This window comes from Triturus cristatus, chromosome 3_1 (genome assembly GCF_964204655.1).
Source record: "Triturus cristatus chromosome 3_1, aTriCri1.1, whole genome shotgun sequence".
Lineage (NCBI taxonomy): Eukaryota > Metazoa > Chordata > Amphibia > Caudata > Salamandridae > Triturus > Triturus cristatus.
Window position 1 is genome coordinate 670,592,757 of NC_140583.1, and position 26,727 is coordinate 670,619,483.

Below are 26,727 nucleotides of genomic sequence, written 5' to 3' on the forward strand. Positions count from 1 at the left end.
TCTCCATGGTTAGTAGGGAACTATTTCCTCTGGTCTGTCCGGGCATTAGACCTTCATCCCCCACAGATAGGTAATGGTAATTTTGATCAACGTGGAAGTTAAATGCCTTTCTGCATAACTTTTCTCTTCTTTTCAACATTACAACTATTGCCCCCATGTTCCGCGTCTTATTGCTAATTCCTTTAATTGCATTTTCTTTTCCTGATATTTCTTGGACTAGGGCTTACATTAGCATTGTCCATGGAATATCCTCGTTTAACCCATGAACAGAGCTAGACAAGCGATATATCCATCGTTGTTCAAGTTTCAACAGTTGTTTTTCACTGAAAGTAGTTGGCATCTTCTCGAAAACTGACCAGGTGAAATCATTTTCATCATTTCCTGCTGTCTGGAAGTGGTGCATCATTTTTGTGACTGTCTTGCCACAGCGGAATGTACTGCGGTGCTCATTCATCCCTATCTTCAACTTTCGTGTTGTCATTCCGATGTACTTCATCTGACACTTACAGGTCATAATATATACAATGTTACTGTTGTTGCAATTGGAAAACTTTCTCTGTTCCCACTGCGTTTTCAGGCCCATGTCGATTTTTTTACTGGCCTTCATTAAGCGGCTAACGTTGCAAGTCCCGCATGGGAAATGTTCCACTACTTCGGGGAAATTCCATAACGTGTTCTTCTGTTGGCTCCTTTTTGGGCGTGTGTGTACCATTGAATCTCTTAGAGACCTCCCCCTCTTAAAGGAAAAAATGGGTTTCTCCATCTTCAGGGGCCCCGAATTTAAGGTTTTCCAGTGACGTAGGATTATCCTCTTCCCCGTGTCGGATTCGATTCCATATGTTGTCACACACACCAATCTCTTGTTTTTTGGCTTTGGATATGTCCCCGGTAGTGTTTCTCTTGGATTAGTCTTTGCCCTTTTATATGCCTGTTTCACCAATTTCTGCGGGTAAGACTTCTCTGCCAGATTTTTCATGTGCTTCTTGGCATGTGTTTCGTAAGTGTCTCTTTCCAAACAATTTCTACGAAGTCTCAGAAACTGTCCTACTGGTAGGTTTTCTTTCAAAGTCTTGCGGTGAAAACTGTCGCATCTGAGTAAATTATTCACATCTGTAGATTTCTAATATACTTCTGTTCTCAATGTTCAATTTTCAGGCCAGATTATTAGATCCAGAAAAGTGATGGAATCTCTGCTCACCGTCATTGTGAACTTCAAGTACTGGTCTCTGGTGTTCTGCCAATCGAGGAATTCTGTTACCTCAGTTTCCGTGAGAAAGTTGTCATCTATGAACCTTTTCCACACAACTAGTTTGGTGTGGTATGGATTGCTGTTCTCATAGATTAATTTGGTTTAAAAATCATGGACGTACAGACAGGCAATACTCGGGGCAAAAGTACTGCCCATCGATGTTCCGTGGGTCTGTAAAAAGAATTCCCCCTCAAATCCGAAATAGTTTTTGGTCAAAGCAAGTCTGGCACAATCAATGACGAACCTTTTTGGGGTAATCAATGTCCAATCCTCATTCCTTAACAAGGTTTCAATCACTTCAAGGGATGACTCCTGAGGTATGCTGGTATACAGTGCCTCGACATCTAGAGTGAGGAAGATGTCAGTATTCGTATTGAATGATAGTGTTTTGAATTTGATCAATATATCCCTGATGTCTTTGATCCTTTGGACCATTTGCCTGAGAAAATAGCCTGTGAACTTGGATAAGGTTCTAGTGCTGATCCGATCCCGGATACGATTGGCCTTCCGGGTGGGGGAATCTTGTTTTTATGTACCTTTGGCAGGATATAAAAGTAAGGTGTTTTTGGGTTCTCTTCTTTGAGAAATCCTGCCTCGGCTGCTATGATCCATCCTTCTGCGAATGCTTCATTCATCATTTCATGAATATTCCGTACCAACCCTTTGGTTAGATCACTTGTTAGCCATTTGTAATTCCGTGGGTTATTCAGCACTTTTCTGCATTCACTGCGGTATATTTCCAGTGGCATCACCACAGTTGCACCGCCCTTGTCAGCTGGTTTTATTATAATGTCACTCATTGTGTCAATTTCTGTGATGGCATCTCATTCAATTTTTTTCAGGTTGCTAAAGACTCTTTTTTCATTGTCCTTTAATTTGTCAGCCTCCAAAGTCACTGTTTTCTCAAATGCCAGCAGTGCCAGTGGCATCGTATGGTTCGGTGGATTGAAAGAGGACTTTTTCTTTAGGCCTGTGTTCTTATCTTCCTCAGTTTGTGATGGTGTTTGGGCCGCGAAAAAAACGCTAATCTTAACTTGCGAAAGAACTCTGCTAGTTAAATTTTGAGGTCAAAAAGGTTTTATTTTGCAGTAGGGATGAAACCCAATCCTCTGTCTGTTGGGCCGGCGTCAGGAACCTGTTGCTCAGATTTATTATTCCTGAGGCCTCTTGCTGGTGCCCAGTCGGGCATCCTACATCATGGGATCCTCTTAGTCTGACTGCCATTGTACCCTTGGGCCTCTCTGTTTTCCTCCTCCCCGAGTTTGGCCTCTCCATAAAATAGAATGTTGGAATGTTTGGCATTGATACCCATATTGTGGGGGTTGGAATGAAGGTTGGACATAAGGTCCCCATCCAAAAGATTGTTGGGGATATGGGCTCATGGGTTGGTAATTACCTCTGTTTCTACGGGGACGACCACCTCTCTTCTTTGTATTCCATCTATGATTTTGTCCATCATATGACATGTCACTTGAATTTCTACCAGACCCTGTACTGTCTGTATCTGATAAATCAGATTTGTCTTTCTCAGTTGGATTGTAATCCTTTTTTGATTATGGGGAGGTGTTTTCGTAACTAAACCTTTTCAGATCCTTCTGAAACTTTGTAATTTTTACCTGTGTAAGGTACTCCTTGTATTCATTTATGGTCTTATTATTCTCTTCCAGTTTCTTTTTAAAAGATCCGATGGTGACTTGCGTTTTTAGACCATTTTCCATAGTTTTGATTTTAATCAATAGGGCATCAAAACAACCAAGAGAAAGAACAAGGGCGCTGACATGGCGGATAAACTTCAATATCTCTTAAAAACTAACTATCACGATAGTGATTTGGCAAAAGGGCGTTATTATGAGAAAAAAATAGGGTGATTTCAGAATCGAGAGTAGAGAGATCATTGCAATGACTCGCGATATATGATGCGTTCCATTCACTTCCACAGTGTTTGACTATAAGACAGCACTGAACTTCCTGACCCGCATGGTGCTTAATAGCGATACCCAGTAGGTAAGCATACAGAGTAAAAATAAGAGTCCACCGGCACGATTTTGCATATAAATGAGTAGATGCTTGTGATTAGACACCAATTACTATAACCCACTAGATACTGGTTGGAGGTCACATTAAGATTTCGTTTTAATAAGTATATGTGCATTGAGATCCCTGCTTTAGTAGAAGGGTATCGAGGGATAGTCACTCATGTTATCACACATTAGTGGAAGTAATTCACCCAGAATCGAACCGGGGAAATGTGTCCCACTATACCCATTTATTTTCTTGTTTCCTTTTCTTGTAGAAAAACTATGGGAAGACCGAAAAACAGGTGAGCGCATTAGACCTCATTGTTGCATGAAATACGTGCGTATTTTAGAGCAGGGATATTAAGAGTAGAGATTCTAGCCCTGAAAAAGGCCCTAGACCCGTGAGGGCTCAAGTTGTGGGCCGAAACGTGTTGGCATTTTGATGTGGGTAAAACTGAATGAATAAACATTCAGAAAAAAAACCTTTCTTTTGTATTACGTTTTTATCCAGTACCCCAGGTACCCTAGGAATAAACTTACTGTTTGGGTATACCTGTAGGTGTTTTTAACATCACTCATCTGGTTCCCTGCTTTGCCAGTTAATATTTTATATAAGAACTCACATAACATCCTTTGGTTGAGTCCGCCCAGGTAGTATCATCTTACCTGGGTGTGGAAAGACGCCTATGATGAAGCATATCACGATAAGTGAGTGAGGCGTCTTCTCCAATATCTTTGGATATCCCATCACCAAAAGATAGTCAGAGGTTTAATATTCGACCTCAGTGGGACCCTTTACACTTTCTTTTCTCTTGTTTTCTTTATAGGTTCCCCCTTTTTTTCAGCCTGAATATCCATAACGGAGATACAGACACCAGCAGTTGCCTTTTGTGATGCAGGAGGCCACAGAAAAAAACATGTGATTGGACTGATGAACAACTTCAGAACTGAAGGACATGTTGCACCACCTTGTCCCTGCCCAAGTCCCCTTTTTTAAAAACATACTTTATTGATTTTACAAAGTGCTGCACCACATTGAGGGCCCCGATTCACAGAACTAACTTAAGACAAAATCCTAAACTTACTACTTTTGGTATTCACAGAAGTTAGGATTTCCTCTTAAGTTTGTCTTAAGACAAACTTAAGACAGACTTAAGACAGACTTAGGACAGACTTAAGACAAACTTAAGACAAACTTAAGACAGACTTAAGACAGACTTAAGACAGACTTAAGACAAACTTAAGACAAAATCCTAACTTATGTGAATACCAAAAGTAGTAAGTTTAGGATTTTGTCTTAAGTTAGTTCTGTGAATCGGGCCCATAGTTTAATACAACCCGTACATAATCAACTCCGCAGGGACGGAGTTACACAGGCATCACTACATATAGGTTACATTCAAAGCAGAATTGCAGACTTATGTGAAACCATTGTTATTTTATTACTATCACAATACCATGAATCTATTTCAGGCTAATAGCAGACAAATTCAGTTTAACTCTAAACAACCCCAGCCAACCCTCCCCCATCTCGCCCTTCTGGGTCACCCCCAATTAGGCTCAGTCGAGCTCGGGTCGCACCTTAATCCACTTGGTATCTTCTTGTTGAGATCCTAGCCTACAGTAGGCCCTGTATTGAACGGGTGTAATGGCGCTGGTCACGGCTGCGTATCAGAGGGAATATATATTCCCAATGTGTGTTATGGTATTGAGGGGTTGATTGCCTTGAATGCCTCCAACATCAGATCCCAGTCCATGTAGATCCGCATTTTCCTCAGTCCCTTATATTTCTCACTCCTGATGACTGCACTCTCTGCCCTACCCCACCGGATTGCCTTTTTATTAGAGTTATGTACTTTTTGGGGTAAGGTCAATTTCCACCTCATGGTGCTGGAGCGCTTTGCAATGATTAGAGCTAGGTCAGCAAATGTTTTCTGTACTTTCTGTGTCTTAAGATGGGGACATAGCCCCAATATGCACAGATCCACAGTGTCCCATCGAGAGATCCCTGTTATGGTTTCTAATACATGTGCAATCTTGGCCCAGAATGCCAATGTGCGTGGGCACGGCCACAACATGTGTAGTATATCAGCGTCATCTGCATGGCATCTTGAGCAACATACCTGTGCTCTGGGATATATGCGTTTTAAGCGGTGCGGGGTGAGGTAGACCCTATGGAGGATCATGAATTGTATAAATTTGAATTTGGCATTACGAGACACCCTTTTAAGGTATTCCAGGAGAGAATCCCAGTCCTTGTCTGTTATATCCTTACTCAATACAAATGAGGGAGAAGGGGCGCATATAGGTCCAGCATACAGGCCCCAAGAAATACAATGTAGCACCGAAGAAGTATGCAGTTCCTGTAGGGTGGGAAAAGAAGAGAAGGGGGCTAGGATGGTCAACACCCTTACTCAGTAGTGTTGTGTGGGTGTCTCCCAATTTGGGAAGTGGAGCCCTCACACACCCATTTGGGTGTCATGCTTCATCATAGGGCTTGCTCCTCGTCAGGCCCGTGCTGCAATGCCTGATGGGCAACCTATGAAGGGCTCCTGGTCGGACATCTTTTGCCTAAGCCGTATAGGTGAGGTGCGTGTGAGGGGCCTAGTGGTGTAGATGTGAGGTGATGTGAGGAGAAATAAAACGATGCGAGTTGGGGCTCCAAAATGAATTCTAATCTGTGAGCCCACTCGTCTCAATTAAAACCAGAATAGGGATACTGCTGATTATAATGGTCGAAGGTGTCTATATGTGTAAGAAAAGGAAATGATGCGAGGTCCAAGAATCCTACGGCTGGATATCGTATTGCCTTTATTCAGTTGAATCTTCTTATGAGGGGTTTAAATTTGAGGTCCTGGACCAACTCCGCCTCATAATCTACAAAGTGTTTTAGGTTTTGAGAATCTACTCCTCTTTACGTATTGCCAATGCTTCTTTCATTCAATGTTTCCTGAGAAAGACAATTGTCCGATAATGATTTCGAATAAAGTCTTTATTATTTTCATAAAATATGGTTCCTTTGATGATACAGTAACCAAACAGCCGACACGTGTTTCGCCCTCTGGTCAGTACGACCTGGGCTTTCTCAAGGCTGTAAAAAAATATTTAGATGTAAGAGTAAAAAGAAAAGAAATGGGATCCCCATAATGAAATAATATGTGGTAAGAAATTGTGCCATTAGTAAAGGTGCAAAAAAAGAGAAAATGCACCATAAAAAAGATCAAATGTCAAAAATCATAAAGAGATCATCAGAAACGAAGCGACAGATAAATGATAAAAAAGTGTTGTGAAAAAGTGAGGTAGTCCAAGTCAAAGAGCTGATAAAAAAAGCTTGAAGAAGATATATTATATAACGGTTAATAACCTATGTAGTCTATATATAGGACAACCTTTATATGGAGATTTGAAGGTGCTGGCTAGGGGACATGCAAGTTGGTGAGTAAATGTACATTAGTATAAAGGTTTTTTCAAGTGAATATCTATTTATACACTATGAATGTATTAAAATATAAGTTCCAAAGTCATGAAAATAGTCACTAATGATTAGCACAGTGTGAGCATGCACTAAACGTTTGTGCAGGATAATGTTTAGACAAGACAACCTTTATCAAATATATCATACATATAATACCTTACTTAGTCTCAATTGAAAATGTTGTGCATTACATCATAAAGTTCTTCATGGCATTTAAAAGCAAGTAAATATAATTTTGTGTAAGGGAGAGGGATGGGAAGATTATTGCAATCAAAACAAGTCAAGGGAAATCAAAAAATAACTTGATAGTTTTGAAACAAACAGGCTGATGTAAACAGTTTGAATACAATTGCATTATCTACCCTAAGGGGAATATAGTCGCGAGGTCTCAAATAAGTATCAATTTATCCTTCAATGCGGCATTGGACATGTTTAGTGTAATACAACCAAAACCTCATAATGGACATTCTCTGCAACCAACTAGTATGCGATGCAGTGTGTATGACGAAAATTTAAACAATTGGCTTTAAACACAGTGTTATTGGGGCATTGGGAGTTGCATACGCTGACAGCTCTTACGGCACTATTAGTGTGCGTAAAATAGCTTTTACCGGGCATTTTGAATGCTTGAACGGGGAATCGAAATATACAATCGGCCTAGCCAACGTACTCATATTGTGAACCTTTAGCTCGATTACGCATAAAATTAACAAAGTTTAGACACGGAAATAACAGCTTTTACTGCACTATTAATATGCGTGAATTGGCTTTACTGGGCATTTTTCATGCTCAAACAGAAAATCGAAAAATACAAGCACTGTAATCGACGTGCTTGTTTTGAAAACATTTAGCTCAATTGCACATAAAGTAAATAAGATTTAAGAAAAGAAGTATTGAGTCATAAAACTTACTGAGTCAGAAGAAAAAATCCCGGGTTGAATCGCTCACGAAAACATTTTCCAGTGTGCTCTTCCGTGTTCTCGACAGCGGCCATTTATAAAAAGGAGCAACCAAGCATTGTTTGCGCAAGTATTTGAGCGCCATTTCTAAATGGTCAAAGAGGCGAGAATAGTAGGGATTTATTTAGTAATGCTTCTGTTACAGTTTTGTTTGCAAAGTGAGAGTGTGAGGTAACTCACTACATTCTCAAATGACCCTATGATTTGAGGGACTTTTGAATATTGAGTGATTGATTTGTTATTAACTGCCAGTTGTTTTCAATCAAAAGGATGATAACCAAAGAGTGGTGATTTCTATAGACGCCATCTTATGACGGTTTTACTTCCGTATACAGGCATTGAAAATTGGTTGTTCTTGCTAAATACTTAGCGATTAACAAAAAACCTTTTACATCTAAATATAAAGGAAATTTTAAAAGCAATCTATAAATGACATATCAAGTAATTTATTCTTAAAGAAGCTATTCATGTCTAAATGTACGGAGGTTATGGTGTCTATATGTTTGTAGTCATGGTCATGGTCATGGTCAACATGTTTCTTGCTCTATGTGTGTAAATCACTCTGCAATTCTTCAGGACCTCTCTTGATGCACTATCTACACAGGTGGTTGGTTATGGAAAATGAACCAATGACTCTGATGACCTTTCAGTGAGGTACCTTAATAATACAAATCATGGGACCAACCCAATTCGGGTTCAAGTCACGCCTCATCAATAGTTAGGCAGAGCAACGATCATTACAAAAGTTATCATCATGAGGAACCTACCCCTCGCTCTGCCTCGTTGGGAGGAAGCCTTACCCAGCCTCTCTAGTCCATGTTTCTCTAAGTGTCATAAGGGGGGGTCTCTGCATGCACACAGGTACCTCTGTAGAGCCATCTTATCAAGTGACGGTCGTTACCCATCAGGTATATAGCATGTGTCGGCTTGAGTGTCGGGGGCTCCTCACCTTCCGGCGCACAGTGTTTCTTTACATATCTGACTATAGCTGCATGTAGGATAAAAAGAGAGTTTGGGACTCCCATTCTCGTGGTCCATCAGTACACCTTCCACAAATAGCTCCCCGACTGTAGAGACACCCTCCTGCACCCAATCCTGTATGCTCCTCCTAGTGACCAGCCCAGTGGTTGTGGGAATTCCAATGAGAGGAGTGTTACGGGCATAGGGGAGTCTCTGGTTTGTATCTTTTTGTGCCATTGCAGTCGGCTTGCAAAGCAGTATGCACGCTAGTCCGGTGCCCCCATGCCCCCTCTCGACATCCCCAGCTGCAGCTTGGCCAGTCCCAATCTTCTGCATCCCCGTCCCCAGATTAGATCCAGCAAGAGCGTGTCCAGAGTTTAGAAAAAGGAGGCAGGGCTCAGTAGTGGTAGGTTTGTAAAAAAGCGCGGGAGCATGACCATCTTGGAGATGGCAATTCTGCCCACCACTGAGATGGGCAGGGACACCCAGAAAGCCACCTGGGTGCGGAATGCCTTAGCTGCCCTCATCAGGTTGTCCTCCAGCAAGTCTTTTGGACTCCTATATATTTGGATGCCTAGGTATTTGAAGGTATTTGGCTCTCCTGGAAGGGAGAGCAGCCTGAACCTGATGTTCTTTGGGTGCCCACCAGGGTGGAAAAAGAACTCGTGGGACTTATTCTCATTTATGGTGAGACCCAAGATGCATTCAAACTTCTTAAAAATACGCGGCATAGGCTCTAGATCGCCTACTATATCATGGGTATATAGATGAGATCGTCAGCATATGCTGACACTTTATGTACTGCGTTGCCAACCCAGATCCCATTCCTCTCTGTCTCCTTTCATAGTCTGATTACAAGGGGTTCAAGTGCCTGCACAAATAGCAGTGGCGACAGAGGATAGCCCTGGTGCATGCCTCAGCACACTGAGTAGGGCCACGAGACATGTGCTCTGGACCGGGCTTCTGCCGTGGGAGTGGTATAGAGTAACATAACCTATATCACATACCCCGGTGGGTGTCAGAACATCACAAACATTAGGCATAAGAAAAAGAATTTCAGTATTGTTCTCTAAGGTTAGACATATAAGTACCAGTAGAAAACCGAAGATGGCTGCCATAAAACTACTAGTACCTGGATATTCTAGTGTTGCTGCCTTGAGAATGGGTCTGGAATGTCAAGCGTGCGCTTCCTCAAATCAGTGCACTTCACTCAGGAATTGATTCAGGTTAGAGGTGAATTTTCATAGCTCACTAAAGTTAGTCAGGGTAGTGGCATCGTTGATCGACGTTTCGTTTTGCTGTGCTATTAAATTGGCTTTCAGTATTCTCTGTGTAAAAACTCTGAAGTAAATACTTTTAGTTAGCTGTTCCGAGAAGAGAGTTTCCAGTCAAAGTTAATTGCAGGACATGTTTCGGAGAAGGTGACCTGAAGCTGAACTCTCTCAGCTGAGTCATTAAACTTTTCTCAGCCTGCCGTGTAGAGTAGCTTTTCTGTAGCGTTTCCGTAGTTTTGTTTATTGATTCTGAGACCGGCAGCTGAACTAGTTCAATGTAAAATATTTAAAAGGCTTTCTCTGTTCCATAAAGTGTTGAGTTTAAAATAAAGCTCCAGTGGAGAGGTTACTTCTATTCTCCCCTCCGTCTAAAATCAATTTTGTGCTTTTGAATAAGAGAAATCATTTCCTGAGTAGAATTAATATTCGGGTTTCTTTAAACAAGAGCCTCCATACGCATATAGAGTTTATTCATTAGATATCTCTGAGATTTGTCGAACAAGCAATAAAAGATCAAGAAAGAATATTCAGCACTTACCTGAAGAGGAAAAGCCATCTTTCACACTCTGAAGAGAAGACACGCAGGTATCCTATAAGGGAAAAAACGAACAACAAGATTAAATGTTTATTTAAGACTAGATGCGAAGAACAAATAATATAAAAGTACAATAGAAAGTAATTCACGAAAGGAAAGAACGCTAATAAAAAGAAAAAGAAAAATAGACAAAATATAAGAAAAGGAAGAGAGGCAAATGTCATTTCAAAAAAGGGTAAATGCATGTTGATTTTTGAAAAGTTTTTTTTAAAGAAGAGTAGGAAAAGGGTCAGATAATAAGTAGATGTATTTTTCCTTGAAATTCCCTCTTATGCAGGTTCACCCTTGAAGACAAAACTTGTGAAGGTAACAACTGAGGTGAAGTCAGGAGTGAATCCTATCCGAAGTGGCAGTCTCGTCTCTCTCTCTCCCATTCCCCTTGGGGCCTATCAGACAGTTGATAGTAAACGGCTGTTGGGGCGGTTCTAAGGGGGGCGTTGGGATCAACGTCAGCTGCTCCTGTGTGAAGTATTGTGAGAGACAATGGGATGCCAAATTTACCAACAGTATTTAACATGTATTCCCAGTTTAGGGTGTCAAAGGCTTGACGCAGATCTAGGGAAACACACTCAGCACCCCAAGAATCCCTAGAAGTGGCTTCCATGATATGATAGAGATGTCTAATGTTCAGTGAGGTACTATGAGCTGGGATGAAGCCATTTGGACCGTATGGATATGTTTTAGCAGGTAGGGGAGCAGTCGAAGGGCAAAACATTTGCTTAGAATCTTATATTCGGTGGCTAACAGTGACAGCGGACAGTAACCCGACATGCCCGATGGGTCCCTGCCCAGTTTAGGAATGGAGGCAACCAGGGCCTGCATGGTGGTGGGGGAGAGGCCCCCATCATCTAGGGCCGATTGGTATAATCTCTCTAGGTGGGGGACTAGCTGTTCCGAGTAGGTGTCATAGAATTCTGCTGGTAGGCCATCGGGGCCTGGAGCCTTGTTGCGTGGGAGTTCCCGGATGGCCTCTCTTATTTCAGTTTTAGGGATGGGACCAATCAAGTCTTTGTGGTCTGCCTGTGGAATTTGGGGACAATTGAGGTCTTGTAGGAAAGCCTCTATTGACTCCACTGTTGTCCCCCCGGGGCTCTGTACAATGCCTCATAGTATTTAGAAAAGGCTGAATTTTTGTCTTGCTGCATGTTCACCGTGGTGCCATCAAACAAAACTATCTTGTATATTGGGTGGGGAAGGCGTATTGCGCAACAACCATGCAAGGAGCACCCCGACCATTCGGCTTCCGCATGTTTGATCTGGGTATAAGATTGATAATCCATGACCTGAAGGCGCTCCAATAATTCTGCGTGTTGCATACATGCCTCCGGCAGAGCTTCCTCTTTGGTATGGTCAGGGACCGCATCCTGTTCTAATGTATTCAGGGTGCCTTCAACTATCTTGAGGTGTTTGTGGATCTCTTGAAGGGCCCCCATTGTGGCACTGATAGCAGTACCTTGCACTACAGTCTTGAATGTGTCCCACTCTACGAGGCACTGAGTTAGCATTTTCATTGAAATAATTAGTGATGGCTGTGGCCAAGGTAGCATGGAAGACGGTGTCCTCCAGCATCTGTGGCCATAACTTCCAAGTAGAGACTGGCGTAGTGACTCTCCCCCATGACAACGTGACCTCCAGCGGGTTATGATCCGAAAAGGCGGAATATGATGTGTTAAACACTTGGCCTTTCCACTTCTTATGAAGCATAGTAGCTTCAGAGTTGGTGAGGTGTGTATCTTGCATCAAGACAAACTTTGCCCTACGCCTGTTCAGCTAGGCGTGTATCCTATGTTGCTAGTGCACCGACCCCAGCCCCCTAACATTTCAAGTGACTATAGTATATGTTCCCAATGTGGCCATAGATATTTGTGTTCAACTTTTGGTCTCACCACTTCGTGGGGGCAGAGTGGTGTGTGCTGTGTGGTAGGGGGTAAGCCAGGAACCCAATAACCTTAATTAACACCCAATACTAGGTCCAACCCTATAACAATGCTGGACCAAACAGAAAACTCAACTTCATTAACATTCATCTGAGTGCAATTTGCATACCCTGTGGGGGAGGCGGTGTCTACGCTCTGCAGAACACTCTGGGTTATGCACTATGTTATTAGTGACCGGACCGTAGTCACTTACTGAGGGAATAGAGAGGGTAGGATAATATTGTGGAAACTACGGGGTTGTGGCCCATACATTATTAGGCTATTTCTGGCCTTCTAGGGTGTCCAGTGGAGGGGGCCCTCAACCCAGGTAGTCATTCACAATTTGTGGGGTGATAGAAGGGAATAAAGCAAGGCTGTTCTCTAATTTAGAATGCTTAGTAGTGTCTTCTGATGACTCCGGTGAGGAGTGGGGGTCACAGTCTCTGAAGGCAGCCGCACTGACAAGCGCCGCTGAAGAACCAGAACCTTATGGGCCTGGTGGTGCAGGGTACACCTGATATCTTCGGGGTTCGCCTGCTTCAATTAACAGAGACACGGGACACTCTGTTCAGCGTAAAAGATCAGATTTATTAGCTGCAGCTAGTACAGTTATCCCAGAAGTACAAGAGGTAGGTTCTCAGGAGACTGCCACTTCACTCCGTGGAGCACAGTCTTTTATGGTACATAGGTGACATATACATTAACCAAGAACACACCTAATGCATACAAAAAGGAACCAGTAAGAAGAGTCGGAAAACAAAGCAGAACCAATAGAAAAAGTTGGAAAATAGAAGTGTCATGTAACTCGAAGAAGCCTCTCCTCCATGCATGTTTGCCACCCCTCCCCACAGGTTGATGTATTAACGGATTTTTAACTGACTTGCAGATGGCGAGACACCTTTGTGTGTTTTAGAGGACAGTTGTGAAACGAGAGAATACAAGCAGAGGACAGCGAAGGCCAGATGATAAGATAAAGTCAGAAAAGAATAGTGTGAACCAACAGATAAGTGAGCCAGGGATTAGGGAAACCAGACGGGGATTTGCGTACTCGGCCGGTCCCTGACACCAGCTTCGGAAACAGAGGCAGAAGGCTTATTTCGACACGATGTTGCAGAAAGAGCAGAAATGACTTTGTTCGCCGTGCTGCCTGAGTGAGGGCAACACAAAATGGCGGCGGAGCACAAAATGGCGGGTCGATTCGATCGTGATCGAAAATCGAATTTCCTCCAACCCTCCTTTTGCCAGAACTCAGGCAAGGTACGTAGGCTCACATCAATCTGAGTCAATGTCGATAGCCATGAGGTCATCGAGTTGTTGCTGTAGCATTATTTTAATATTCTCTGTTCTTTGTAACTTGGGTTTAGGAATACACATGGTAGCACAAAGGTCGCAGATGGCGGGACCACAGTGCATACAAAGGCAACAAGAGAATACGATGGCTAAAACTACTCCAAGAAATGTCAATACCTTCCAACCCCATTTGGACAGTAGTCCCTAAAACCACTCCAATAATGACCAATCTCCTTCATCCTGGTGAATCGACTCGGAGATTACATGTAACTTAGAGATGGCTTGGTATACTGTTGGAGCGTCCTCAGGTATGAAAATACAGCAACTTGACCCGATCAATTTACATACTCCACTGCGATCTGCAAGAATAAAGTCTAAGGCAACTCGGTTCTGCAAAGTCATAAGACGATCCGCCTGTAGTTCTGCCGTGATGTTACTCAAAGCTCCTACAGTGATGTCTATCGTAGTTTCTACGACACGAACCAGTTGCCTTATATTTCTGCTATTGGCCATAGGACCCCAAAAAGGAAGAAATCCTTTAAGGAAATCTCCTCCCTCTTGTCCTGCTGTGTCTTTTGAATCAATAATCCCTCTGCCATACCTGGTTTTGTGATGGTTTGCGGAAGCAGTATATGTAGGGGGAAGAAGGAAAGCTATATAACAGGTACCAGAAAAACCAGTCGGCAGCCACATGTAAGCCCTATCGTGGCAGATAAAATATGTACCCTGCGACGGTACTAACGGCGGCAAATTTTGAGAGGAGTAGACGTATGTGTGGGTGCAGTTATTCTTTTGTACGTTGTTAGTAGTCTGATCATTTAGTTGCAGACAGAAATTTCCCTGATGAGGAACAGTCCAAATTGGTGGTGATTTTTCCTGTTTAACCTTATCACTAAGGCTATTAATATAATGGGTGACGTTCCAGTTCGTGTACGCTTTTCTTTCGTCGACAGAAATTTTACTATTTTCCATGATTTTAGCCATGGCTACCATACCCTTAATTAATGAGCTATGGCTAAAATCTGGACCACCAATATATGAACTAACGGGTCATCCGAATTTGCTTTGATAAGCATTGGAAATAATAACAAAATAAGCCCAAGCAGAACCCTCATAGGAGAATGGGAGAACTAAATACGGCATCCCTTTTTCTGTGGTATGTGGCATGAGTCCACATACCCAACAGCCGGTTGTATTAACCACTAATTGGTGTTGATGTAATAATTGAATAAAGGAATTATTATAATACTCGGTTCGTCTAATGAGTTCATGATTAGGAAATGTATGAAATAGATGCAGAGAGACAGTAGAAGAAGATAAAGAGATAGAAGGAGGGACAACTTTTCGCTGCAGAACATAAACAATCCAACCTATACACGCCAAAAGAATACATCAAAATATAAAGACACATAAAGTTATACTAAAACTACTGTACATAAATTTACATTGTTTCTTCTTGATTTCATTCTTTCTCTCTCTTTCACCTAATGTAGCTTCCATCTTTCTAAATGGATGCTCACGGAAATTTTCCTCAATCACTCGAGTCGCGATTGTCTGCCGTCCTATGACACTGCAAGTCCTGCAGGCCTATTGCCACTACTCAGGTCGCAACTAAGACTCCTACCGTGACCCTGAAACCGGGACAGAAGACTACATAGGAGAGAGAATCTTAAGTGTTCTTGTTTACTCTGGGTCTTAGGTTGTATTTTTCTTTATTTGGGACAGTCTGTTCTTGAAACAATGTTTGTGGGTTGGTAGTATTTAAACGACGATGTGGTGGTATTGCTTTTTGGAGGATGTCGTCGTCCTCTTTCTCAGACAATGTTCCATTCAGGCGTGCATCGCTAAAAGGTACAAATTGTGGACCCTTCTCGCTTTCCGAGTCACTAATGCCCTTACGTACCCACTGATCAAACGGTAAAGGCAAAGGCACTTTCTTGCAATGCACGCCGTGAATCCAGTTTTTCTTCCCTTCGACTTTTACTGCTGTTCTCGTGGTTAAAAGGACCAATCGAGGCTTCGTCCAGCGAGGCTCCAAGTTTTTCGTTCTCTGGAAATTCTTTATGCAGACCCAGTCTCCTGGCTGGATGGAATGACCTGGGTCTGTGGAGGCCTCCGGCAAAGCACTCTGAACCTGTTGATGGAGAACACGCAATTTAGTCGTAAGGTCATGCAAGTAATCAACCAACATTGGATATGGCAAGTCTGAGTATTTCTTAGGACGAGGGACTCCCCATATATTTGCTGGGCGCCCATAAACCACTTCGTAAGGGCTAAGCCCCAAACGAGAGTGTACTGCTGTTCTGGTGGATAAAAGAGCTAATGGTAGTGCATCAGGCCAATTTAGTCCTGTACTAGCTTGCACTTTCGCAAGCTTAAGCTTTAAAGTACCATTGTAGCATTCCACTAAACCCGCTGACTGTGGATGGTTTGCCACATGGAACTTTTGCTTTATGCAAAGTCCTGCACAAACTTTTTTCATAACCTGACCCACACATTCACTCCCATTGTCACTCCAGACAATGCGCGGCAAACCAAACCTGGGAAAGAATTCTTTCAAGAGTATTTTAGCAGTTGACAGGGCTGTGTTGTCTTTCAAGGGATAAGCTTCAATCCATCTTGAAAATGCACATACTACCACCAGAACATATTTGAGGTTGTTACACCTTTCCATGTGAATATAGTCAATTTGTAATACCCCAAATGGATAAGTTGGAGGAGCAAAATGACCTGCTGGAGTTGGGGTTCCCTTTCCCGGATTGTGCATCAGACAGATAATAAAGTGTTTCACTACATTCTCTGCACATTTCGGAATTCCCTCATTTTGCCATACTGGAGCCAAAAGCTTGCATATGCCTTTCGCACCTAGGTGAGCTGGACCATGCGCCATAGTAACTACTGGTAGTACATAAGCATCTGGTAACAGCCAACGTTGGTGCTCGGACAATTCAACCCAACATCCCATCTCATCCAACATTCCCGTACTTTCTTTCCACTTTCTCAATTCTTTCTCTGTAGCCTCTTCTTGAATCGCTTTCACACTTTCCACTGTGTCTTCGTACATTCCTCTCTCTCTGACCCAATTCGCCGGACCTGTTGTATTTTAGCGCCATGCGAAGTAAGGAATCCCCTTTCCTTCCATAAGCGCCCGAAATTGAACGCCACACCAAACGCATACTGACTGTCAGTATACACGTTCACTCTCTTTCCTTTCGACAACACACATGCTCTTGTTAAGGCTATTAGTTCTGCTGCTTGAGCTGAATTGTGTCTAATACGTGCAGTTTCTACAATTGTTTGCAAAGTAGTGACTGCATAAGCTGATACTGTCTCTCCATTAAGAAGTTTGAAACAAGAACCATCCACCCATAGAATTCCATCCGGATTTTCTAGTGGTGTATCCTTTAAGTCAATCCTTCCTTTTGTCTCTTTCTCAGTACGGAGGAAACAATCATGCTGTTCTTAAACACCATTCTCTTCTAGAAGAGGCAACAAAGTAGCTGTATTCAAGGTATTACATCGTTTGATGTGCACGTAACTAGCTAAAAGCGTCAGCTCGTATCCAGATAAACGAGCACTAGTCAAATGTTGTGTTTTTGTCCTGTTTAACAAAGTATCTACTGCATGCGGCACCATAACAATAAGAGTGTTATCTAGCACCACTCCAGCAGACTGTCGAATAGAAATTGCTGCTGTTGCTGTTGCTCTAAGACAACTAGGCAGCGCTTTAGCTACTGGATCTAATGTAGCTGGGAAATAAGCACATGGCCGCTGTTTATCTTCAAAACGCTGCGTTAAAACTGACAATGCACAACCCTCTCTCTCATGGACATAGAGCGTGAAAGGCTTACTGTAATCGGGAGTACCCAACACAGGAGCAGAGCATAAGGCAATACGTAAGTCAGTGAAACTCTTCTGACATTCGTCAGTCCATGGAAGAGGCTGAGGCGTATCTTTTAAAGTAAGTGCCAATAGTGGTTTGGCTATCAAGGAGAAGTTCGGTATTCATTGCCTACAATAAGAAGTAATACCCAAGAAGGCACGTACTTCTCTCTGTGTGGATGGCACAGACATTTGCGCAATCGCTTGGATTCGTTCTGGGGTTAATCGTCTTCCCTCCTTGGACAAGAGATGACCCAAGTAGGTAACTTCTTGACGAACATATTGTAATTTGGAGGGTGAAACCTTATGATTCAGATCGAACAAATGTCGTAACAATGCAACAGTCACATCTTTGCAGATGAATTCTGAATTGGCAGCAACTAACAGGTCATCCATGTATTGGATAAGAGCAGCACCAGATGGTAAATGAAAAGTATCAAGATGACATTTCAAAGCTTGATTGTAAATAGAGGGACTTTCACAGTAGCCTTGTGGTGCGCGCTTGAACCGGAAGCTTCAGCCTCCAAGAGAGAAGCCAAAAATATCCCTACTCTCTTCTGCAATAGGAATACTAAAGAAAGCATTTTTCAAGTCAATGACAGAAAACCAAGTTGCTGTAGAAGGTATCATTGTCAACAGAGCAGTGATATCTGGGACCACCGGAAACTGTGGTACGACAATTTTGTTTACCTCTCGAAGATCAATTACAAAACGGTAAACAGGAGGTTGAGAAGGATCAGTGCGTTTAAGAACAGGAAGAATAGGACTGTTACATATGTTTCCTCTCGTTTCTTCAACCACACCCTTCTGAATCAAATCATGGATGATTTCTAAAAGCGCTTTTTCACCTTCAGTGGAGATTTTATATTGTGGAATTCGTGGCAATTTAGCATCAGGTTTGAGAGTGACAACATAAGGTGGAATTTCAAGTCAACCAACATCGTTTGGACCCGTAGCCCAAAGTTTTGCAGGAAGTGAGAGCAATTCAGGTGGAAATTTGTCTTTAGACAAGTACATCGGAGAAGTCAGTTGCTGTCCTAGAGTAAGATGTACACCAGAAGGAGAACAATGTATTATAGCATGCATTCTCTTCAACAAGTCCAAACCCAACAGATTTTCACCACAACAATTCGTCAACAGAAGCGGAGCTTCTAAATCATAAGGGCCAATTGAAATAGGCAAAGAGCAAGACACCAGATTACGAACTGGGGCGCCAGAAAATACTACGGATACATTCGTTAAGCCAGACAAAGGTGCCCCAGGGAGTTTAGAATGAATGATAGAACTTCTCATTGCACCAGTATCTAAAAGAAATGGCTCTGAAACACCCATCATAGTGATATCAACATAAGGTCCATTCTGATCTACTGGAATCGACACAACTCCCTTACTTTGTCCATGGCTGTCCTAGTTAGCATGAAGACTTTCATTCTCGCCTTCAATATAATGATCTTCATTGTAGTATTGTGTAGATCGAACATTTTGCTGATCGAAGTAATTCACAGAACTAGGAGGAGGAAGGGAACGTTGTTCTTGAGTCAACACACCTCGACCTCTGCCTCTGTTTTCTGACTGGAGGCCACCTCGACCTCGTGGAGCAGATAGTGCTCCATTGCGCTGCAATAAAACCGGACAACTATTCTTAAAATGGCCTTCTTCTTTACAATAGGCACATTGTAGGAACCCGGGGTCACCAGGCCCTATAGGCGGTAGCGTGGCGCGAGCCGGTCGGGCAACCAGAGGGCTATGTGTTAAGCAACCATACACCACACGCTTCTCACGGACTAGGAACACACACAATAAGGGACGCCACACCGTTCAATTATGCAAATACTTCAAGTTTATCCAAGTTTAGTTGGTCAGATGTAGTTCAGGAAATAACAAGGTAATACATGAATTATAATACCATCATGACATTACATTCGACACTCTGGGTGATACTTATGCAGTGCCTAACCCTGTTCTAGCGCTGTGCGCGCTTACGTAAAGTCTTTCCCTGAACGGGCCGTCTAACTAAGCATGATACTTGAACGGGGACACATTGGGCTCACTAACATGGCGCCTGTGGAACTGAGCGCTCCTCGTAATCAATGGCCCCTAATCCTGTGAAGTAAAGCATATAAAAAAAAGCGCTACGCGCAACCATTTGTAGGTAATTACAGTCGAGCAGAGCATATAATACAATACGTTACTCGTGATCCTGGTGTAGAATTTCCTTCGTGCAGAACATAAAACACAATGCGCTACGCGCATCCCTTAGCATGTAATTACTGCCGAGTAGAGCATATAACACAAGGCACTACTCGCATTTCCTGGCAAAACAATTACTATCGAGTAGAGCATGGAACACAGTGCGCTACTCGCATCTCCTGGCAAACAACTTCGTTCGAGTAGAGCATGTAACACAAGGCGCTACTCGCATTTCCTTTTAAGGTAATCACTATCGAGTAGAGCATATAACACAAGGCACTACTCGCGATCGCGGGCATGTGAATACTTTCGAGCGGAACAGGTCATACAGTGCGCTACTCGCATCCCTTGTCACTCCAGCGGGGAAGCAGGGTCGGTGGCGGGAAGCACCACACGAGGGTAATGTTAGTCAGTTCCTTTAGGCGGCTTCCAGCGGGGAGACTGACAGGACTTGCGGAGCGGGTCCCTATGCTCCGGTGCAGTTCACTCAGCACCGCTCTCAGTCTTACAGAAGGGGGGACACGGACAGGATCCCTCGGCGGGGTCTCTCCGTCGCGCAGGCAGGGGAGGGGATTCCCACGGAGGGGACGACCCGGGCCAAGTGCGGTGCGGTTTCCGGACCAGCAGGGGGCGCACCAGGGGGGATCTCGGCCTCCGGGCTTACCTCCGTCTCGGCGTCAGCAGGCGTCCGTCCTCACGACGTTGGGGGAACTCGGCCCCGACCTTGCGCACCTCCTCACTCGGCTGCGACGGCAGCGACGGGGCCCCGGGCTTCTCCTGGGCCTCGCGACACAGCAGGGCACTCCTCCAGGCCTCCAGGCCGCAGCGGTGAGCGCGCTGGCTTCATCGTCGCAGGGGGGGGGGCTCAAATTAAGGATGGGGTAAAGTGCTCAGCGGAGCACGCTGCCGGTGGTCCCAGACCAGGGTAGGAAGCGCGGGGGTCACAGCGCTAGTACCTGGTCGATCCCCGATGTCTTGGCAATCGGCTTAGTATTTTGTTCACTAGAGTAGCTTGGACACGCAGTCTCAGCTCTGGCATTCAAGGCTTACAGCTCGCTCTTGTCATGCAGTTTCAGTTCTTGAAGTTAGATTTCAGTTCTCAGTTGACAGGTGAAGTCTTGTGGCGCAGATGTATCTGGCGCCCTTAAGGGGTTCTGTTACAGGGGTAGGGATGGAGAGGGCGACTAGATCCTTCCTAGTCAGGTTGGCAGAGAGTCTCTGGGTCCTCCTACTACTGGGCAAGATCAGTGGGATTCACAGGGCACCTCACTCACTTAAGAGGCAGTACCTAAATCCTGTCACTCTCAGAGGCATAAGTCCCTGGCTAGGCCCTACCGCCTACACTCCTGGTGGATTCTTCCAGCTCTGCTTCACCCCAATGGCCAACTCACCACACAAGTTTTCCTCCCACTCTTAAGTAGCCCTAGGTCAGGTGACCTCTAGCCAAGGCGGCAAAAGTAAAACCCCACCTCCCTTCTAGAAGGTTCCAGCTTCTTCCAGGAGCTTCCCCACTCTAACTATGGGACAAAAAGGCGGGCTGGTGTCGCAACATTGTTGTGGGTCCCAGCCAGCTCCTGGCAGCTAGGGTGCTACTATCAAAAACGACCACCCTGCAGTAGCAGGGGTCTGTGGCAGCCATCTTGGGAGAAGGGAGCACCTGCACCTTAACACTGCCTGGCAATGAAAAGGCGCCCGGAGACCTAGTCCAACATAAAAATGAGGGTGGAAAAAATGAGGCACGATACAAAAATAGAAGGGGAGACCACCCCAGGGCTGACAGGTCCAACACACATTGATTAGGACCTAACAAAGGTCACGGAACATACGGCTCAGGCTTTTGATACAACTTTTGAAACTGCGGAGGCTGTTGAAACTGAGGCTGAACATAACGAGGAGGATAAGCCTGTTGCAAGAGAACCTTTGTTTTTAATTCTTTCGTCTTTTTCACTTGCTTTTCTTTTTCTTCTTTATCTCTATTTTCATAGTATTGAGCAGTAGCCAATATCTGGGCAGAAGAAGAAACAGCCCATGAACTTTCGGAGTCTTTTAATTTGTGTGACAGCTCAGGAAGCAAATTAAATACAAATTTGTCCACAAATAATCCCTGTCCACCCTCTGTAGCCATATCTTGACCACTATGATCAATAAATGTCTCCTCAAAACGAGTAAAGAAGTCGGAGACACTTTCATCTTTCTTTTGCCTGCATGCTGCTAGTTTATCCCAATTTACCCTTAAGGCAGGCATCATCGTTTTCATTAATGTAATAATTCTACCGGGGAGTTCCGTAATCAAAGCATCTGGTTTGGCACCACCCACTTGTGCTGTATCTGCGGCAACTATAGCATTCCAACCACCACCCAATTCTTGAACGTGATCTTCTTTACGAATCTTAGCCCATAATGCTTGTGGAACCACATTTCCCATTAACATGTCGATATCATCTAGATTCATGATACAAGCGTCAACAGTCTGTGACAATTCTTTATAATAACCCGCAGGGTTCTTACGAGGATCCGTTAGAGACTGTTTGAGTGCTAATACTTCAGATCTCTTCCAGGGGACATGTACCCATGTACGTTGGAGGTGAGCAGGAACAGCTGGATTATTACCCTGTGCTGCAACCGCTTCCTTCCCTTCTGGAGGAACCTCTCTCATCGGGTAATTTTTCAGTGTTAATCTAAATGAAGGATCAGAATCAAGGAAAGTCTGAGAGGACAACAAGGTTCTAAAGGTAATAAGTGTCCTTACAGCGTTCTCAACCTTAGAACCTACAATAAGCCCCTTTTCGAAGTCAGCTTGAACATCTAGCAAGCCCTGTGGAACCGAATTCAAATTTGTATCTTCCCATTCTTTAGCAAGGGTGTCACACATTACATTAAATACATATCTCTGTGTAGGCGCATTCCATTGCAAAAAGGTAGACATAATGTCAGATACATTATATTGATCCATTTGCGTGTGAGAGAGTCCAACTTTTCTCGTTCTTCAGAAGCTGGGAACTGACTACGAGACTGTCTTCGAGCAAAAGCCGGAGACACGTTTAATGCCTCAAAGAAAGGAGCTAGAATACCAGTGACAGTGTCTGTGAGTCGCTTACGCACAGACGGAGAATTGGACATAAGGATAGGGGACAAGGTGTTGGGCAAACTAACAGAAGGAGAACCAGTAATTGCAGAAGGTAAAGCTGGTTGAGGCGGAAATACTGGAAGGGGCAAATGTGGAAGAGCCGGAGCAGGCGGAGGTACAATCGGCGGCTGAACAGGCTGTAACAACGGAGGTGCATTAGCTCCTTGTACATAGGGCGGAGGCAATCTCAACAAATGAGACATCAGGGGATCTTCTTCTACGTCTTTCTTTTTATCAGAAGGGGACACAGGCAATACTGGATAACACTTATCTATTGCCATACGATGCTGTCTCTCTGAAATTTCCATCGCTTTATTAATTTCGTCATCTTTGAATTGCTGGGCAGCCTGTATAATTGTCATACCCTGTGTTTTCTTATCTCGTTTCGCTTGCTTAATTTCTCTCTGTTTGGCTTCCTTACGCCAAAGGCGGAAAGAGTCAAACATTGCCGGCCGGGCTTTTCTTTTGAATAACGCTGTCTCCAAATTGTCTAGAACATCAGTCTCAAAACTACCATTGTCTGGCCATTTTAAAACACCATCTTTCTTCGTGTATCGGGTCCATGCCTTGTTAAAAGCAATGGGGCCAACACGATGTTTTGAATAGAGCTCATAAGTGGGAGTTCCAACCGAAGGAATCGGACAAAAGTCCTCAAGTCGGGAATCCCTATTACAACCAAAACAACAACATTTTCCAAACTTTGTCAGACCAGGCATCTCGTGATGTCTCCGGACTGTTCACAAACTTCAAGGGGGTAAACTAAGTTACGCAGTACAAATGCACTTACCCCTCGGCTTCGGCTATTGCAATAGTCGAATCTAAGGACCTAAGGGCAAAACAAAGAAACAAAGTTGTGGGAGCGACCCACCAAATATACTTAACTAAGGACGTCTTCTTACACCAACAGAGGCCCGTCTATCGTCTCGCCTTACCATACATCACCAAAAGAAGGGCCAAGGCAGGGCGGCAGTCAGGGCAGCAGTCGTCAGTAGCCGTCAGGAAGGAGTAACCTCGCTGCAAAAGACCTTCGGACCACTTCGACATACAGGGGTCGCTTGACGTGGCTCGCGATTCCTCCAGAATTTTCTTGCGGGGTTCCTCACGACCTTCAGGCAGAACCACTACCACTGAAGCCGCCCCACGTTGGGCACCAGTTGAAGAACCAGAACCTTATGGGCCTGGCGGCGCAGGGTATGCCTGATATCTTCGGGGTTCACCTGCTTCAATTAACAGAGACACGGGACACTCTGTTCAGCGTAAAAGATCAGATTTATTAGCTGCAGCTAGTACAGTTATCCCAGAAGTACACGAGGTAGGTTCTCAGGAGACTGCCACTTCACTCCGTGGAGCACAGTCTTTTATAGTACATAGGTGACATATACATTAACCAAGAACACACCTAATGCATACAAAAAGGAACCAGTAAGAAGAGTCAGAAAACCAAGCAGAACCAATAGAGAAAGTTGGAAAATAGAAGTGTCATGTAACTCGAAGAAGCCTCTCCTCCATGCATGTTTGCCACCCCTCCCCACAGGTTGCTGTATTAACAGATTTGTAACTGACTTGCAGATGGCGAGACACCTTTGTGTGTTTTAGAGGACAGTTGTGAAACGAGAGAATACGAGCAGAGGACAGCGAAGGCCAGACGATAAGATAAAGTCAGAAAAGAATAGTGTGAACCAACAGATAGTTGAGCCAGGGATTAGGGAAACCAGACTGGGATTTGCGTACTCGGCCGGTCCCTGACACCAGCTTCGTAAACAGAGGCAGAAGGCTTATTTCGACACGATGTTGCAGAAAGAGCAGAAATGACTTAGTTCGCCGTGCTGCCTGAGTGAGGGCAACACAAAATGGCGGCGGAGCACAAAATGGCGGGTCGATTCGATCGCGATCGAAAATCGAATTTCCTCACCGCCTCCCTTCCTCGCAAGGCCTGCTCCGAGGATGGACTTTTAGCTTTGTTTTTGCAAATCAATCTGGTGCAGCGTGTTCTCCCATTTGTTGCTGCTAGTGATTCCAGGTTTGTGCCTTACGTCAATCTTTCTAACGTGTGTGAGGGGAAGGCAGTTTCCAGCCAATCCCCCACCGGCTCCGGACTGTCAAAGAAGTGTGACTTTTGCTTGTGTATGATCTTCAAGCGGGCAGGAAACAGCAAAGCGTACTTGAGGTTCAGAGCCCTGAGTTTCTTCTTGATCATTGGGTAGGAGGCCCTCTGGCACTGTACGAGGACCGTGAGGTCCGGGTATAACGAAATCCGGTGTTTTTCATACTGGATAGGGGATTTCTCGCTGGCAATATTGAGCAATTCATTCCGGTCCTTATAATTGAGAATCCGGCCAATCATGGGACGTGGGGGGGGGAACCCGCAACTGGCTTTCTTATGAGGCTTCTGCAAGCTCTCTTGACACGGAAGAGGTCAGATAGGCCCTCCGGGGCCACCTGCTCTCGCTGCCATTGTTCCACAAATCAAGTGGCGTTGGGACCCTCACAGCGTTCCAGCAGGCCAACTATGCGTACGTTGTTTCTTTGTGCCCGGTCCTCTGCATCTTCGACTCTGTCCTGTAGGCTAGACACTTGGCGCGGCAGCTGGGAGATCTGGCCCGCATGATCTTTGTGCTGGGGAGCATTTCTGCTATGAGTAGTTTATTGCTTTTCACTGTAGAGGCTAGCTTGTCGTGATCTGCCTTGAGTAGTGTAAAGCCAGTCATCAGCATTTGTTGCTCTATTGCCTTCTGTGATTCCCTGACCTCTTGCAAAATTAGGTCCAACTTGTCTGGGATGGTCTCCATATTTGTCTGTGGGATGCAGCTCATAGGGGGCATCTGGATAGCATTGTCCAAGTCTTCTTACTGCGTTGTGCCCGTGGAGGTCAACTTCGGCAGTTTTCTTTTCGTGCGTCTCATTGTGGACCACCGGGCAGGACCAGCCATCATCGTAGTGTGTTGGAGCCCAGAGCTTATGGTGCCACCACACGTAGGTGCACCAGGATTATCCCACAAGCACCGAGCAAGGCACTCCCGAGGGGATACCACCGTCCCTGGTAGTCAGAGCAGCTCCAGGTACTTAAACGGTGGGCTACCGGTTTAATACTTCATGAAGCTGCGTCGTGGAGACAGGGCGCATCCCAGCCGGGCTCCTCACTGTATATATGTATAGGGCTACAAGCACCCCCTCACACGGCCAGGACATTTATGAGGTGGTGCCGCCACCATTGACCCGCCCAGTGAACATTGCACTTTTGTGTGGTAAGACCATATGGCGCCTTGGTCCTAAGTCAGGGACTGGTCGTTCTTGCCGGGTCGGGGGTAGACCTGCACCCGCCCAGTCCACTGACACCACAGCTGGTGGCCTCCTTCCGCCAGCAGCTCCCGCCATTCTCAACCAGTCCATGCCATAGCCACCGGGGCACCACACTCGGAGCTTCCAGACAGGCAGGAGCCACTGACCACGTGTCTTGCAGGCCCGCACAGGTTTCTCAGTCAGGGCCGAAGGATGAGAGAAGGCTCAAGCTAGGCTGCAGCACACAGCATGGCACACAGCATGATGTGTATCCCGGAATGTGTGTCTCGTTGCAGGGTGGATCGAGCTCATCAATTCCGCATCGGCACCAAGCGCTCAAAGGTGGGTTGGAGTATGGCTGTCACCGCGAGCGCAGCAGGCTGGTCTCTACCATAAAGCCCCCAGCGGCTGCCTGGCTCACTTAGCGGGAGCGCTCCGGTTTGGCAACGCCCACCGTCCCTCCTCAGTGAATCTTTTGCAACCCATGTCGGTGTAGACCCAGTATCACTGTAG